The 17,106-nt window shown below is 52.2% G+C and overlaps 1 non-coding gene across 1 annotated transcript; it reads right to left on the bottom strand.

Moving 5' to 3' along the window:
• Positions 1-14,548: 14,548 nt before the first annotated feature.
• TRNAS-GCU (transfer RNA serine (anticodon GCU)) lies at positions 14,549-14,625 on the bottom strand. Its single transcript has one exon. It is a non-coding gene; the product is annotated as a tRNA-Ser (tRNA).
• Positions 14,626-17,106: the final 2,481 nt, after the last annotated feature.

Below are 17,106 nucleotides of genomic sequence, written 5' to 3'. Positions count from 1 at the left end.
AGTCGTGCTCCACTCTCACCACCGTCAGAACATATCTTCAAAGCTATCTGCGCAAAGAAAAAAAGCAACACACCACTCCCAGGAGGGCTCGAACCTCCAACCTTTCGGTTAGAGGCCGAACACGCTAGCCAATTGCGCCACGGAGACATCGTGCTCCACTCTCACCACCATCAGAACATATCTTCAAAGCTATCTGCGCAAAGAAAAAAGCGACAAAACACTTTTGGGAGGGCTCGAAACTCCGATTTTTCGGTTAACAGCCGAACGTGCTAGCCAATTGCGCCACGGAGACAGTCGTGCTCCAACCTCACCTTCGTCAGAACATTTCTTCAGAGCTATCAGCCCAAAGAAAAAAAACCGCCGCACCACCACCGGGTGGGCTCAAACCTCCAATTTTTTGGTTAACAGCTGAACGTGCTAGCAAATTGCGCCACGGAGACAGTCATGCTCCACTCTCACCACCATCAGAACATATCTTAAAAGCTACCAGCGCAACGAAAAAAGCAACACACAACTCCCGGGAGGGCTCGAACCTTCAACCTTTCGGTTAACAGCCGATCGCGCTAGCCAATTGCGCCACGGAGACAGCCGTGCTCCTCTCTCACCACAATCAGAACATTTCTTCAGAGCTATCAGCGCAAAGAAAAAAGCAACACACCACCTTGGGAGGGCTCGAACCTCCAACCTTTCGGTTAACAGCCGATCGCGCTAGCAAATTGCGCCACGGAGACATCGTGCTCCAATCTCACCACCATCAGAACATATTTTCAAAGCTATCAGCGCAAAAAAAAGCAACACACCACTCCCGGGAGGGCTCGAACCTCCAACCTTTCGGTTAACCGCCGATCGCGCTAGCCAATTGCGCCACGGAGACCGTCGTGCTCCACTCGCACCACCGTCAGAATATTTCTTCAGAGCTTTCAGCCCAATGGAAAAAGAGCGCCGCACCACCACCGGGTGGGCTCGAACCTCCAACCTTTCGGTTAACAGCGCATCGCGCAGGCCAATTGCGCCACGGAGACAGTCGTGCTCCACTATCACCACCATCAGAACATATCTTCAAAGCTATCAGCGCAAAAAAAAGCAACACACCACTCCCGGGAGGGCTTGAATCTCCAATTTTTCGGTTAACGGCCGAACGTGCTAGCCAATTGCGCCACGGAGACAGTCGTGCTCCACTCTCACCACCGTCAGAACATTTCTTCAGAGCTGTCAGCTCAAAGAAAAAAAAGCGCCGCACCACCAGCGCGTGGGCTCGAACCTCTAACCTTTCAGTTAACAGCCAATCGCGCTAGCCAATAGCGCCACGGAGACAGTCCTGCTCCACTCTCACCACCGTCAGAACATTTCTTCAGAGCTATCAGCCCAAAGAAAAAAAAGCGCCGCACCACTCCTGGGAGGGCTCGAACATTCAACCTCTCGGTTAACAGCCGATCGTGCTCGGGAATCGCGCCACGGAGACAGTCGTGCTCCACTCTCACCACCATCAGAACATATCTTCAAAGCTATCAGCGCAAAGAAAAAAGCAACACACCACTCCCGGGAGGGCTCGAACCTCCAACCTTTCGGTTAACAGCGAATCGCCCTAGCCAATTGCGCCACGGAGACAGTCCTGCTCCACCCTCACCACCATCAGCAAATATCTTCAAAGCTATCAGCCCAAAAAAAAAGCGCCGCACCCCTACTGGGTGGGCTCAAACCTCCAACCTTTCGGTTAACAGCCGATCGCACTAGCCAATTTCGCCACGGAGACAGTCGTGCTCCACTCTCAACCCCGTCAGAACATTTCTTGAAAGCTATCAGCCCAAAGAAAAAGAAGAGCCGCACCAACACCAGGTGGGCTGGAACCTCCGACCTTTCAGTTAACAGCCGATCACGCTAGCCAATTGCGCCACGGAGACAGTCGTGCTCCACTCTCACCACCATCAGAGCATATCATCAAAGCTATCAGCGCAAAGAAAAAAAACGACACACCACTCTCGAGAGGGCTCGAAACTCCATTTTATTGTTTAACCGCCGAACGTGCTAGACAATTGCGCCACGGAGACAGTCGTGCTCAACTCTCACCACCATCAGAACATATCTTCAAAGCTATCAGCCCATAGAGAAAAAAGCCCGCACCACCACCGGGTGGGCTCGAACCTCCAACCTTTCGGTTAACGGCCGAACGCGCAAGCCAATTGCGCCAAGGAGACAGTCCTGCTCCACTCTCACCACCGTCAGAACATTTCTTCAGAGCTATCAGCCCAAAGAAAAGAAAGCGCCGCACCACCACCGCGTGGCTCGAACCTCGAACCTTTCGGTTAACAGGCAATCGCTCTAGACAATCGCGCCACGGAGACAGTCGTGCTTCACTCTCACCACCGTCAGAACATTCTTTAGAGCTATCAGCCCATAGAGAAAAAAGCCCGCACAACCACCGGGTGGGCTCGAACCTCCAACCTTTCGGTTAACGGCCGAATGCGCTAGCCAATTGCGCCATGGAGACAGTCCTGCTCCACTCTCACTACTGTCAGAACATTTCTTCAGAGCTATCAGTCAAAGAAAAGAAAGCGCCGCACCACCACCGCGTGACTTGAACCTCCAATTTTTCGGTCAACAGCAGATCGCGCTAGCCAATTGCGCCACGGAGACAGTCGCGTTCCACTCTCACAACCATCAGTACATATCTTCAAAGCTATCAGCCCAAAGAAAAAAAAAGCAACACACCACTCCCGGGAGGGCTCGAACCTCCAATCTTTCGGTTAACAGGCGATCGCGCTAGCCAATTGCGCCACGGAGACAGTCGTCCTCTACTCTCACCACCATCAGAACATATCTTCAAAGCAATCTGCGCAAAGAAAAAAGAAAAATTCCGCCATATCCACGAAGTGAATGATGATTAGTGGGCGAAGCTCCGGAGGTAAACCTGGTAAACCATGAATCATCTGTACATTTTGCCCACTCGATTTTATTACATCGCTCCCCCTAGCGTACGTCGCCTCACTAAATCGAACGATTGCCTTCAACCAATGACACGCGTCATATGTGACATCATTCCTATTTTATAAGATCTCGCGTCTTTCATCAACTACAAGTACCGCTTTCTAGTTTATAACATCTTTCATGTTTTCATCATCAGCTACAAGTACCACCATCTAGTAAACACTACAAGAATTAAACGAGAGGTGGCTACACACAGGAGACGGTACCACCATCTAGTGAACACTGCAAGAACTAAACTAGAGGTGGCTACATACAGGGGACGGTACCGCCGTCTAGTGAACACTGCAAGACTTAAACTAGAGGTGGCTACATACAGGCTACAGGGGACGCACAGCCCAAGCCCTAAGGAGCTTCGCCCCTAAAAAGCAACACACCACTCCCGGGAGAGCTCGAACCTCCAACCTTTCGGGTAACAGCCGATCGCGCTAGCTTATTGCGCCACGGAGACAGTTGTGCTCCACTCTCACCACCATCAGAATATATCTTCAAAGCTATCAGCCCAAAGAAAAAAAAGCAACACACCACTCCCGGGAGGGCTCAAACCTCCAACCTCTCAGTTAACAGCCGATCGCGCTAGCCAATTGCGCCACGGACACAGTCGTGCTCCACTCTCACCACAATCAGAACATATTTTCAAAGCTGTCAGCACAAAGAAAAAAAGCAACACACCACTCCCGGGAGGACTCGAACCTCCAACCTTTCGGTTAACAGCCGATCGCGCTAGCCAAATGCGCCACAGAGACATCGTGCTCCACTCTCACCACCATCAGAACATATCTTCAAAGCTATCAGCGCAAAGAAAAAAGCAACACACCACTCCCGGGAGGGCTCGAACCTCCAACCTTTTGGTTAACAGCCGATCGCGCTAGCCAATAGTGCCATGGAGACGGTCGTGCTCCACTCTCACCACCGTCAGAACATTTCTTCAGAACTATCAGCCCAAAGAAAAAAGCAACACACCACTCCTGGGAGGGCTCAAACCTTCAACCTTTTGGTTAACAGCCGATCGTGCTAGCCAATTGTGCCACGGAGACAGTCGTGCTCCACTCTCACCACCATCAGAACGTATCTTCAAAGCTATCAGTGCAAAAAAAGCAACAAACCGCTCCCGGGAGGGCTCGAACCTCCAACCTTTCGGTTAACAGCCGATCAAGCTAGCCAATTGCGCTACGGACACACTCGTGCTCCACTCTCACCACCATCAGAACATATCTTCAAAGCTATCAGCGCAAAGAAAAAAGCTACACACCATTCCCGGGAGGGCTCGAACCTCCAACCTTTCGGTTAACAGCCGATCGCGCTAGCAAATTGCGCCAGGGAGACATCGGGCTCCACTCTCACCACCATCAGAACATTTCTTTAGAGCTATCAGCCCATAGAGAAAAAAGCCAGCACAACCACCGGGTGGGCTCGAACCTCCAACCTTTGGGTTAACGGCCGAACGCGCTAGCCAATTGCGCCATGGAGACAGTCCTGCTCCACTCTCACCACCGTCAGAACACTTCTTCAGAGCTATCAGCCCAAAGAAAAGAAAGCGCCGCACCACCACCGCGTGGCTCGAACCTCCAATTTTTCGGTTAACAGCCGATCGCGCTAGCCAATTGCGCCACGGAGACAGTCGTGCTCCACTCTCACCACCATCAGAACATATCTTCAAAGCTAACAGCGCCAAGAAAAAAAGCAACACACCACTCCCGGGAGGGCTCGAACCTCCAACCTCTCGGTTAGCAGTCGATCGCGCTAGGCAATTGCGCCACGGAGGCAGTCGTGCTCCACTCTCACCACCGTCAGAACATTTCTTCAGAGCTATCAGCCCAAAGAAAAAGTAGCGCCGCACCACCACCAGGTGTGCTCGAACCTCCAACCTTTCGGTCAACAGCAGATCGCGCTAGCCAATAGCGCCACGGAGACAGTCCTGCTCCACTCTCACCACCGTCAGAACATTTCTTCAGAGCTATCAGCCCAAAGAAAAAAAAGCGCCGCACCACTCCTGGGAGGGCTCGAACATTCAACCTCTCGGTTAACAGCCGATCGTGCTCGGGAATCGCGCCACGGAGACAGTCGTGCTCCACTCTCACCACCATCAGAACATATCTTCAAAGCTATCAGCGCAAAGAAAAAAGCAACACACCACTCCCGGGAGGGCTCGAACCTCCAACCTTTCGGTTAACAGCGAATCGCCCTAGCCAATTGCGCCACGGAGACAGTCCTGCTCCACCCTCACCACCATCAGCAAATATCTTCAAAGCTATCAGCCCAAAAAAAAAGCGCCGCACCCCTACTGGGTGGGCTCAAACCTCCAACCTTTCGGTTAACAGCCGATCGCACTAGCCAATTTCGCCACGGAGACAGTCGTGCTCCACTCTCAACCCCGTCAGAACATTTCTTGAAAGCTATCAGCCCAAAGAAAAAGAAGAGCCGCACCAACACCAGGTGGGCTGGAACCTCCGACCTTTCAGTTAACAGCCGATCACGCTAGCCAATTGCGCCACGGAGACAGTCGTGCTCCACTCTCACCACCATCAGAGCATATCATCAAAGCTATCAGCGCAAAGAAAAAAAACGACACACCACTCTCGAGAGGGCTCGAAACTCCATTTTATTGTTTAACCGCCGAACGTGCTAGACAATTGCGCCACGGAGACAGTCGTGCTCAACTCTCACCACCATCAGAACATATCTTCAAAGCTATCAGCCCATAGAGAAAAAAGCCCGCACCACCACCGGGTGGGCTCGAACCTCCAACCTTTCGGTTAACGGCCGAACGCGCAAGCCAATTGCGCCAAGGAGACAGTCCTGCTCCACTCTCACCACCGTCAGAACATTTCTTCAGAGCTATCAGCCCAAAGAAAAGAAAGCGCCGCACCACCACCGCGTGGCTCGAACCTCGAACCTTTCGGTTAACAGGCAATCGCTCTAGACAATCGCGCCACGGAGACAGTCGTGCTTCACTCTCACCACCGTCAGAACATTCTTTAGAGCTATCAGCCCATAGAGAAAAAAGCCCGCACAACCACCGGGTGGGCTCGAACCTCCAACCTTTCGGTTAACGGCCGAATGCGCTAGCCAATTGCGCCATGGAGACAGTCCTGCTCCACTCTCACCACTGTCAGAACATTTCTTCAGAGCTATCAGTCAAAGAAAAGAAAGCGCCGCACCACCACCGCGTGACTTGAACCTCCAATTTTTCGGTCAACAGCAGATCGCGCTAGCCAATTGCGCCACGGAGACAGTCGCGTTCCACTCTCACAACCATCAGTACATATCTTCAAAGCTATCAGCCCAAAGAAAAAAAAAGCAACACACCACTCCCGGGAGGGCTCGAACCTCCAATCTTTCGGTTAACAGGCGATCGCGCTAGCCAATTGCGCCACGGAGACAGTCGTCCTCTACTCTCACCACCATCAGAACATATCTTCAAAGCAATCTGCGCAAAGAAAAAAGAAAAATTCCGCCATATCCACGAAGTGAATGATGATTAGTGGGCGAAGCTCCGGAGGTAAACCTGGTAAACCATGAATCATCTGTACATTTTGCCCACTCGATTTTATTACATCGCTCCCCCTAGCGTACGTCGCCTCACTAAATCGAACGATTGCCTTCAACCAATGACACGCGTCATATGTGACATCATTCCTATTTTATAAGATCTCGCGTCTTTCATCAACTACAAGTACCGCTTTCTAGTTTATAACATCTTTCATGTTTTCATCATCAGCTACAAGTACCACCATCTAGTAAACACTACAAGAATTAAACGAGAGGTGGCTACACACAGGAGACGGTACCACCATCTAGTGAACACTGCAAGAACTAAACTAGAGGTGGCTACATACAGGGGACGGTACCGCCGTCTAGTGAACACTGCAAGACTTAAACTAGAGGTGGCTACATACAGGCTACAGGGGACGCACAGCCCAAGCCCTAAGGAGCTTCGCCCCTAAAAAGCAACACACCACTCCCGGGAGAGCTCGAACCTCCAACCTTTCGGGTAACAGCCGATCGCGCTAGCTTATTGCGCCACGGAGACAGTTGTGCTCCACTCTCACCACCATCAGAATATATCTTCAAAGCTATCAGCCCAAAGAAAAAAAAGCAACACACCACTCCCGGGAGGGCTCAAACCTCCAACCTCTCAGTTAACAGCCGATCGCGCTAGCCAATTGCGCCACGGACACAGTCGTGCTCCACTCTCACCACAATCAGAACATATTTTCAAAGCTGTCAGCACAAAGAAAAAAAGCAACACACCACTCCCGGGAGGACTCGAACCTCCAACCTTTCGGTTAACAGCCGATCGCGCTAGCCAAATGCGCCACAGAGACATCGTGCTCCACTCTCACCACCATCAGAACATATCTTCAAAGCTATCAGCGCAAAGAAAAAAGCAACACACCACTCCCGGGAGGGCTCGAACCTCCAACCTTTTGGTTAACAGCCGATCGCGCTAGCCAATAGTGCCATGGAGACGGTCGTGCTCCACTCTCACCACCGTCAGAACATTTCTTCAGAACTATCAGCCCAAAGAAAAAAGCAACACACCACTCCTGGGAGGGCTCAAACCTTCAACCTTTTGGTTAACAGCCGATCGTGCTAGCCAATTGTGCCACGGAGACAGTCGTGCTCCACTCTCACCACCATCAGAACGTATCTTCAAAGCTATCAGTGCAAAAAAAGCAACAAACCGCTCCCGGGAGGGCTCGAACCTCCAACCTTTCGGTTAACAGCCGATCAAGCTAGCCAATTGCGCTACGGACACACTCGTGCTCCACTCTCACCACCATCAGAACATACCTTCACAGCTAACAGTGCAAAGAAAAAAAACAACACACCACTCCCGGGAGGACTCGAACCTCCAACCTTTCGGTTAACAGCCGATCGCGCTAGCCAATTGCGCCACGGAGACAGTCGTGCTCCACTTTCACCACCGTCAGAACATATCTTCAAAGCTATCAGCGCAAAGAAAAAAGCTACACACCATTCCCGGGAGGGCTCGAACCTCCAACCTTTCGGTTAACAGCCGATCGCGCTAGCAAATTGCGCCAGGGAGACATCGGGCTCCACTCTCACCACCATCAGAACATATCTTCAAAGCTATCAGCGCAAAGCAAAAAGCAACACACCACTCCCGGCAGGGCTCAAACCTCCCACTTTTCGGTTAACAGCTGAACGTGCTAGCCAATTGCGCCACGCAGACAGTCGTGCTCCACTCTCACCACCATCAGAACATATCCTAAAAGCTATCAGCGCAACGAAAAAAGCAACACACAACTCCCGGGAGGGCTCGAACCTTCAACCTTTCGGTCAACTGCAGATCGCGCTAGCCAGTTGCGCCACGGAGACATTCCTCCTCCACTCTTACCACCATCAGAACATTTCTTCAAAGCTATCTGCGCAAAGAAAAAAGCAACACACCACTCCCGGGAGGGCTCAAACCTCCAATTTTTCGGTTAACAGCTGAACGTGCTAGCAAATTGCGCCACGGAGACAGTCTGCTCCTCTCTCACCACCATCAGAACATTTCTTCAGAGCTATCAGCCCAAGGAAAAAGAAGCGCCGCACCACCACCGGGTGGGCTCGAACCTCCAACCTTTCGGTCAACTGCAGATCGCGCTAGCCAGTTGCGCCACGGAGACATTCCTCCTCCACTCTTACCACCATCAGAACATTTCTTCAGAGCTATCAGCCCACGGAAAAAGAAGCGCCGCACGACCATCGGGTGGTCTCCAACCTCCAACCTTTCGGTCAACTGCAGATCGCGCTAGCCAATTGCGCCACGGAGACAGTCCTCCTCCACTATCACCACCATCAGAACATTTCTTCAGAGCTATTAGCCCTAAGGAAAAAAAGCGCCGCACCAGCACCGGGTGGGCTCGAACCTCCAAACTTTCGGTTAACACCCCATCGCACTAGCCAATGGTGCCGCGGAGACAGTCGTGCTGCACTCTCACCACCATCAGAACATAACTTCAAAGCTATCAGCGCAAAGAAAAAAAGCCACACACCACTCCCGGGAGGGCTCGAACCTCCAACCTTTCCGTTAACAGCCGATCGCGCTAGTAAATTGCGCCACGGAGACATCGTGCTCCACTTTCACAACCATCAGAACATATCTTCAAAGCTATCAGCGCAAAAAAAAGCAACACACCACTCCCGGGAGGGCTCTAACCTCCAACCTTTCGGTTAACAGCCGATCGCGCTAGCCAATAGCGCCACGGAGACAGTCGTGCCCCAATCTCACCACCATCAGAACATATCTTCAAAGCTATCAGCGCAAAGAAAAAAAGCAACACACCACCACCGCGTGGCTCGAACCTCCAATTTTTCGGTTAACAGCCGATCGCGCTAGCCAATTGCGCCAGGGAGACATCGTGCTCCACTCTCACCACCATCAGAACATATCTTCAAAGCTATCTGCGCAAAGAAAAAAGCGACAAACCACTTTCGGGAGGTCTCGAAACTCCAATTTTTCGGTTAACAGCCGAACGTGCTATCCAATTGCGCCACGGAGACAGTCGTGCTCCACACTCACCACTGTCAGAACATTTCTTCAGAGCTAACAGCCCAAAGAAAAAAAACCGCCGGACCACCAACGGGTGGGCTCGAACCTCCAACTTTTCGGTTAACAGCCGATCGCGCTAGCCAATTGCGCCACGGAGACGGTCGTGCTCCACTCTCACCACCATCAGAACATATCTTCAAAGCTATCAGCGCAAAGAAAAAAGCAGCACACCACTCCCGGGAGGGCTCGAACCTCCAACCTTTCGCTTAACAGCCGATCTTACTAGCCAATTGCGCCATGGAGACAGTCGTGCTCCACTCTCACTACCATCAGAACATATCTTCAAAGCTAAAAGCGCAAAGAAAAAAAGCAACACACCACTCCCGGGAGGGCTCGAACCTCCTAACTTTCGGTTAGCAGCCGATCGCGCTAGCCAATTGCGCCATGGAGACATCGTGCTCCACTCTCACCACCATCAGAACATATCTTCAAAGCTATCTGCGCAAAGAAAATAGCGAAAAACCACTTTCGGGAGGGCTCGAAACTCCGATTTTTCGGTTAACAGCCGAACGTGCTAGCCAATTGCGCCACGGAGACAGTCATGCTCCACACTCACCACCGTCAGAACATTTCTTCAGAGCTATCAGCCCAAAGAAAAAAAAACCGCCGCACCACCACCGGGTGGGCTCGAACCTCCAACTTTTCGGTTAACAGCTGATCGCGCTAGCCAATTGCGCCACGGAGACGGTCGTGCTCCACTCTCACCACCATCAGAACATATCTTCAAAGCTATCAGCGCAAAGCAAAAAGCAACACACCACTCCCGGGAGGGCTCAAACCTCCCACTTTTCGGTTAACAGCTGAACGTGCTAGCCAATTTCGCCACGCAGACAGTCGTGCTCCACTCTCACCACCATCAGAACATATCTTAAAAGCTATCAGCGCAACGAAAAAAGCAACACACAACTCCCGGGAGGGCTCGAACCTTCAGCCTTTCGGTCAACTGCAGATCGCGCTAGCCAGTTGCGCCACGGAGACATTCCTCCTCCACTCTTACCACCATCAGAACATTTCTTCAAAGCTATCTGCGCAAAGAAAAAAGCAACACACCACTCCCGGGAGGGCTCAAACCTCCAATTTTTCGGTTAACAGCTGAACGTGCTAGCAAATTGCGCCACGGAGACAGTCTGCTCCTCTCTCACCACCATCAGAACATTTCTTCAGAGCTATCAGCCCAAGGAAAAAGAAGCGCCGCACCACCACCGGGTGGGCTCGAACCTCCAAACTTTCGGTCAACTGCAGATCACGCTAGCCAGTTGCGCCACGGAGACATTCCTCCTCCACTCTTACCACCATCAGAACATTTCTTCAGAGCTATCAGCCCAAGGAAAAAGAAGCGCCGCACCACCAACGGGTGGTCTCGAACCTCCAACCCTTCGGTCAACTGCAGATCGCGCTAGCCAATTGCGCCACGGAGACAGTCCTCCTCCACTATCACCACCATCAGAACATTTCTTCAGAGCTATCAGTCCTAAGGAAAAAAAGCACCGCACCAGCACCGGGTGGGTTCGAACCTCCAAACTTTCGGTTAACACCCCATCGCACTAGCCAATGGTGCCGCGGAGACAGTCGTGCTGCACTCTCACCACCATCAGAACATATCTTCAAAGCTATCAGCGCAAAGAAAAAAAGCCACACACCACTCCTGGGAGGGCTCGAACCTCCAACCTTTCCGTTAACAGCCGATTGCGCTAGTAAATTGCGCCACGGAGACATCGTGCTCCACTTTCACCACCATCAGAACATATCTTCAAAGCTATCAGCGCAAAAAAAAGCAACACACCACTCCCGGGAGGGCTCTAACCTCCAACCTTTCGGTTAACAGCCGATCGCGCTAGCCAATAGCGCCACGGAGACAGTCGTGCCCCACTCTCACCACCATCAGAACATATCTTCAAAGCTATCTGCGCAAAGAAAAAAGCGACAAACCACTTTCGGGAGGTCTCGAAACTCCAATTTTTCGGTTAACAGCCGAACGTGCTATCCAATTGCGCCACGGAGACAGTCGTGCTCCACACTCACCACTGTCAGAACCTTTCTTCAGAGCTATCAGCCCAAAGAAAAAAAACCGCCGGACCACCAACGGGTGGGCTCGAACCTCCAACTTTTCGGTTAACAGCTGATCGCGCTAGCCAATTGCGCCACGGAGACGGTCATGCTCCACTCTCACCACCATCAGAACATATCTTCAAAGCTATCAGCGCAAAGCAAAAAGCAACACACCACTCCCGGGAGGGCTCAAACCTCCCACTTTTCGGTTAACAGCTGAACGTGCTAGCCAATTGCGCCACGCAGACAGTCGTGCTCCACTCTCACCACCATCAGAACATATCTTAAAAGCTATCAGCGCAACGAAAAAAGCAACACACAACTCCCGGGAGGGCTCGAACCTTCAACCTTTCGCTTAACAGCCGATCTTACTAGCCAATTGCGCCACGGAGACAGTCGTGCTCCACTCTCACTACCAATGAACATATCTTCAAAGCTAAAAGCGCAAAGAAAAAAAGCAACACACCACTCCCGGGAGGGCTCTAACCTCCAACCTTTCGGTTAACAGCCGATCGCGCTAGCCAATAGCGCCACGGAGACAGTCGTGCCCCAATCTCACCACCATCAGAACATATCTTCAAAGCTATCAGCGCAAAGAAAAAAAGCAACACACCACCACCGCGTGGCTCGAACCTCCAATTTTTCGGTTAACAGCCGATCGCGCTAGCCAATTGCGCCACGGAGACAGTCGTGCTCCACTCTCACCACCATCAGAACATATCGTCAAAGCTATCAGCGCAAAGAAAAAAGCAACACACCACTCCCGGGAGGGCTCGAACCTCCAATCTTTCGGTTAACGGCCGATCGCGCTAGCCAATTGCGCCACGGAGACAGTCGTCCTCTACTCTCACCACCATCAGAACATATCTTCAAAGCTAACAGCGCAAAGAAAAAAAGCAACACACCACTCCCGGGAGGGCTCGAACCTCCAACCTCTCGGTTAGCAGCCGATCGCGCTAGCCTATTGCGCCACGGAGACATTCGTGCTCCACTCTCACCACCGTCAGAACATTTCTTCAGAGCTATCAGCCCAAAGAAAAAGAAGCGCCGCACCACCACCAGGTGTGCTCGAACCTCCAACCTTTCGGTCAACAGCAGATCGCGCTAGCCAATTGCGCCACGGAGACAGTCCTCCTCCACTCTCACCACCATCAGAACATATCTTCAAAGCTAACAGCGCAAAGAAAAAAAGCAACACACCACTCCCGGGAGGGCTCGAACCTCCAAACTTTCGGTTAGCAGCCGATCGCGCTAGCCAATTGCGCCACGGAGACATCGTGCTCCACTCTCACCACCATCAGAACATATCTTCAAAGCTATCTGCGCAAAGAAAAAAGCGACAAACCACTTTCGGGAGGGCTCAAAATTCCGATTTTTTGGTTAACAGCCGAACGTGCTAGCCAATTGCGCCACGGAGACAGTCATGCTCCACACTCACCACCGCCAGAACATTTCTTCAGAGCTATCAGCCCAAAGAAAAAAAACCGCCGCACCACCACCGGGTGGGCTCGAACCTCCAACTTTTCGGTTAACAGCCGATCGCGCTAGCCAATTGCGCCGCGGAGACGGTCGTGCTCTACTCTCACCACCGTCAGAACATATCTTCAACGCTATCAGCGCAAAGCAAAAAGCAACACACCACTCCCGGGAGGGCTCAAACCTCCCATTTTTCGGTTAACAGCTGAACGTGCTAGCCAATTGCGCCACGCAGACAGTCGTGCTCCACTCTCACCACCATCAGAACATATCTTAAAAGCTATCAGCGCAACGAAAAAAGCAACACACAACTCCCGGGAGGGCTCGAACCTTCAACCTTTCGGTCAACTGCAGATCGCGCTAGCCAGTTGCGCCACGGAGACATTCCTCCTCCACTCTTACCACCATCAGAACATTTCTTCAAAGCTATCAGCGCAAAGAAAAAAGCAACACACCACTCCCGGGAGGGCTCAAACCTCCAATTTTTCGGTTAACAGCTGAACGTGCTAGCAAATTGCGCCACGGAGACAGTCTGCTCCTCTCTCACCACCATCAGAATATTTCTTCAGAGCTATCAGCCCAAGGAAAAAGAAGCGCCGCACCATCACCGGGTGGGCTCGAACCTCCAACCTTTTGGTCAACTGCTGATCGCGCTAGCCAGTTGCGCCACGGAGACATTCCTCCTCCACTATTACCACCATCAGAACATTTCTTCAGAGCTATCAGCCGAAGGAAAAAGAAGCGCCGCACCACCATCGGGTGGTCTCGAACCTCCAACCTTTTGGTCAAATGCAGATCGAGCTAGCCAATTGCGCCACGGAGACAGTCCTCCTCCACTATCACCACCATCAGAACATAACTTCAAAGCTATCAGCGCAACGAAAAAAAGCCACACACCACTCCCGGGAGGGCTCGAACCTCCAACCTTTCCGTTAACAGCCGATCGCGCTAGTAAATTGCGCCACGGAGACATCGTGCTCCACTCTCACCACCATCAGAACATATCTTCAAAGCTATCAGCGCAAAAAAAAGCAACACACCACTCCCGGGAGGGCTCTAACCTCCAACCTTTCGGTTAACAGCCGATCGCGCTAGCGAATAGCGCCACGGAGACAGTCGTGCTCCACTCTCACCACCATCAGAACATATCTTCAAAGCTATCAGCGCAAAAAAAAGCAACACACCACTCCCGGGAGGGCTCTAACCTCCAACCTTTCGGTTAACAGCCGATCGCGCTAGCGAATAGCGCCACGGAGACAGTCGTGCCCTAATCTCACCACCATCAGAACATATCTTCAAAGCTATCAGCGCAAAGAAAAAAAGCAACACACCACCACCGCGTGGCTCGAACCTCCAATTTTTCGGTTAACAGCCGATCGCGCTAGCCAATTGCGCCACGGAGACAGTCGTGCTCCACTCTCACCACCATCAGAACATATCTTCAAAGCTATCAGCGCAAAGAAAAAAGCAACACACTACTCCCGGGAGGGCTCGAACCTCCAACCTCTCGGTTAGCAGCCGATCGCGCTAGCCAATTGCGCCACGGAGACAGTCGTGCTCCACTCTCACCACCGTCAGAACATTTCTTCCGAGCTATCAGCCCAAAGAAAAAGAAGCGCCGCACCACCACCAGGTGTGCTCGAACCTCCAACCTTTCGGTCAACAGCAGATCGCGCTAGCCAATTGCGCCACGGAGACAGTCGTGCTCCACTCTCACCACCATCAGAACATATCTTCAAAGCTAACAGCGCCAAGAAAAAAAGCAACACACCACTCCCGGGAGGGCTCGAACCTCCAACCTCTCGGTTAGCAGTCGATCGCGCTAGGCAATTGCGCCACGGAGGCAGTCGTGCTCCACTCTCACCACCGTCAGAACATTTCTTCAGAGCTATCAGCCCAAAGAAAAAGTAGCGCCGCACCACCACCAGGTGTGCTCGAACCTCCAACCTTTCGGTCAACAGCAGATCGCGCTAGCCAATTGCGCCACGGAGACAGTCCTCCTCTACTCTCACCACCATCAGAACATATCTTCAAAGCTAACAGCGCCAAGAAAAAAAGCAACACACCACTCCCGGGAGGGCTCGAACCTCCAACCTCTCGGTTAGCAGTCGATCGCGCTAGGCAATTGCGCCACGGAGGCAGTCGTGCTCCACTCTCACCACCGTCAGAACATTTCTTCAGAGCTATCAGCCCAAAGAAAAAGTAGCGCCGCACCACCACCAGGTGTGCTCGAACCTCCAACCTTTCGGTCAACAGCAGATCGCGCTAGCGAATTGCGCCACGGAGACAGTCCTCCTCCACTCTCACCACCATCAGAACATATCTTCAAAGCTATCAGCCCAAAGAAAAAAAGCAACACACCACTCCCGGGAGGGCTCGAACCTCCAACCTTTCGGTTAACAGCCGATCGCGCTAGCAAATTGCGCCAGGGAGACATCGGGCTCCACTCTCACCACCATCAGAACATTTCTTTTGAGCTATCAGCCCATAAAGAAAAAAGCCAGCACAACCACCGGGTGGTCTCGAACCTCCAACCTTTCGGTAAACGGCCGAACGCGCTAGCCAATTGCGCCATGGAGACAGTCCTGCTCCACTCTCACCACCGTCAGAACATTTCTTCAGAGCTATCAGCCCAAAGAAAAGAAAGCGCCGCACCACCACCGCGTGGCTCGAACCTCCAATTTTTCGGTTAACAGCCGATCGCGCTAGCCAATTGCGCCACGGAGACAGTCGTGCTCCACTCTCACCACCATCAGAACATATCTTCAAAGCTATCAGCGCAAAGAAAAAAGCTACACACCACTCCCGGGAGGGCTCGAACCTCCAATCTTTCGGTTAACAGCCGATCGCGCTAGCCAATTGCGCCACGGAGACAGTCGTCCTCTACTCTCACCACCATCAGAACATATCTTCAAAGCTAACAGCGCCAAGAAAAAAAGCAACACACCACTCCCGGGAGGGCTCGAACCTCCAACCTCTCGGTTAGCAGTCGATCGCGCTAGGCAATTGCGCCACGGAGGCAGTCGTGCTCCACTCTCACCACCGTCAGAACATTTCTTCAGAGCTATCAGCCCAAAGAAAAAGTAGCGCCGCACCACCACCAGGTGTGCTCGAACCTCCAACCTTTCGGTCAACAGCAGATCGCGCTAGCCAATTGCGCCACGGAGACAGTCCTCCTCCACTCTCACCAACCACCGGAACATATCTTCAAAGCTATCAGCGCAAAGAAAAAAGCAACACACTACTCCCGGGAGCGCTCGAACCTCCAACCTCTCGGTTAGCAGCCGATCGCGCTAGCCAATTGCGCCACGGAGACAGTCCTGCTCCACTCTCACCACCATCAGAACATATCTTCAAAGCTATCAGCGCAAAGAAAAAAGCTACACACCACTCCCGGGAGGGCTCGAACCTCCAATCTTTCGGTTAACACCCCATCGCACTAGCCAATGGTGCCGCGGAGACAGTCGTGCTGCACTCTCACCACCATCAGAACATATCTTCAAAGCTATCAGCGCAAAGAAAAAAAGCCACACACCACTCCCGGGAGGGCTCGAACCTCCAACCTTTCCGTTAACAGCCGATCGCGCTAGTAAATTGCACCACGGAGACATCGTGCTCCACTCTCACCACCATCAGAACATATCTTCAAAGCTATCAGCGCAAAAAAAAGCAACACACCACTCCCGGGAGGGCTCTAACCTCCAACCTTTCGGTTAACAGCCGATCGCACTAGCCAATAGCGCCACGGAGACAGTCGTGCCCCAATCTCACCACCATCAGAACATATCTTCAAAGCTATCAGCGCAAAGAAAAAAAGCAATACACCACCACCGCGTGGCTCGAACCTCCAATTTTTCGGTTAACAGCCGATCGCGCTAGCCATTTGCGCCACGGAGACAGTCGTGCTCCACTCTCACCGCCATCAGAACATATAGTCAAAGCTATCAGCGCAAAGAAAAAAGCAACACACCACTCCCGGGAGGGCTCGAACCTCCAATCTTTCGGTTAACTGCCGATCGCGCTAGCCAATTGCG

The sequence above is a fragment of the Rhipicephalus microplus genome, chromosome 8 (genome assembly GCF_043290135.1).
Source record: "Rhipicephalus microplus isolate Deutch F79 chromosome 8, USDA_Rmic, whole genome shotgun sequence".
Lineage (NCBI taxonomy): Eukaryota > Metazoa > Arthropoda > Arachnida > Ixodida > Ixodidae > Rhipicephalus > Rhipicephalus microplus.
The sequence above is the reverse complement of the archived record's forward strand: the minus strand, read 5'-3'. Positions and strand labels throughout refer to the sequence as shown.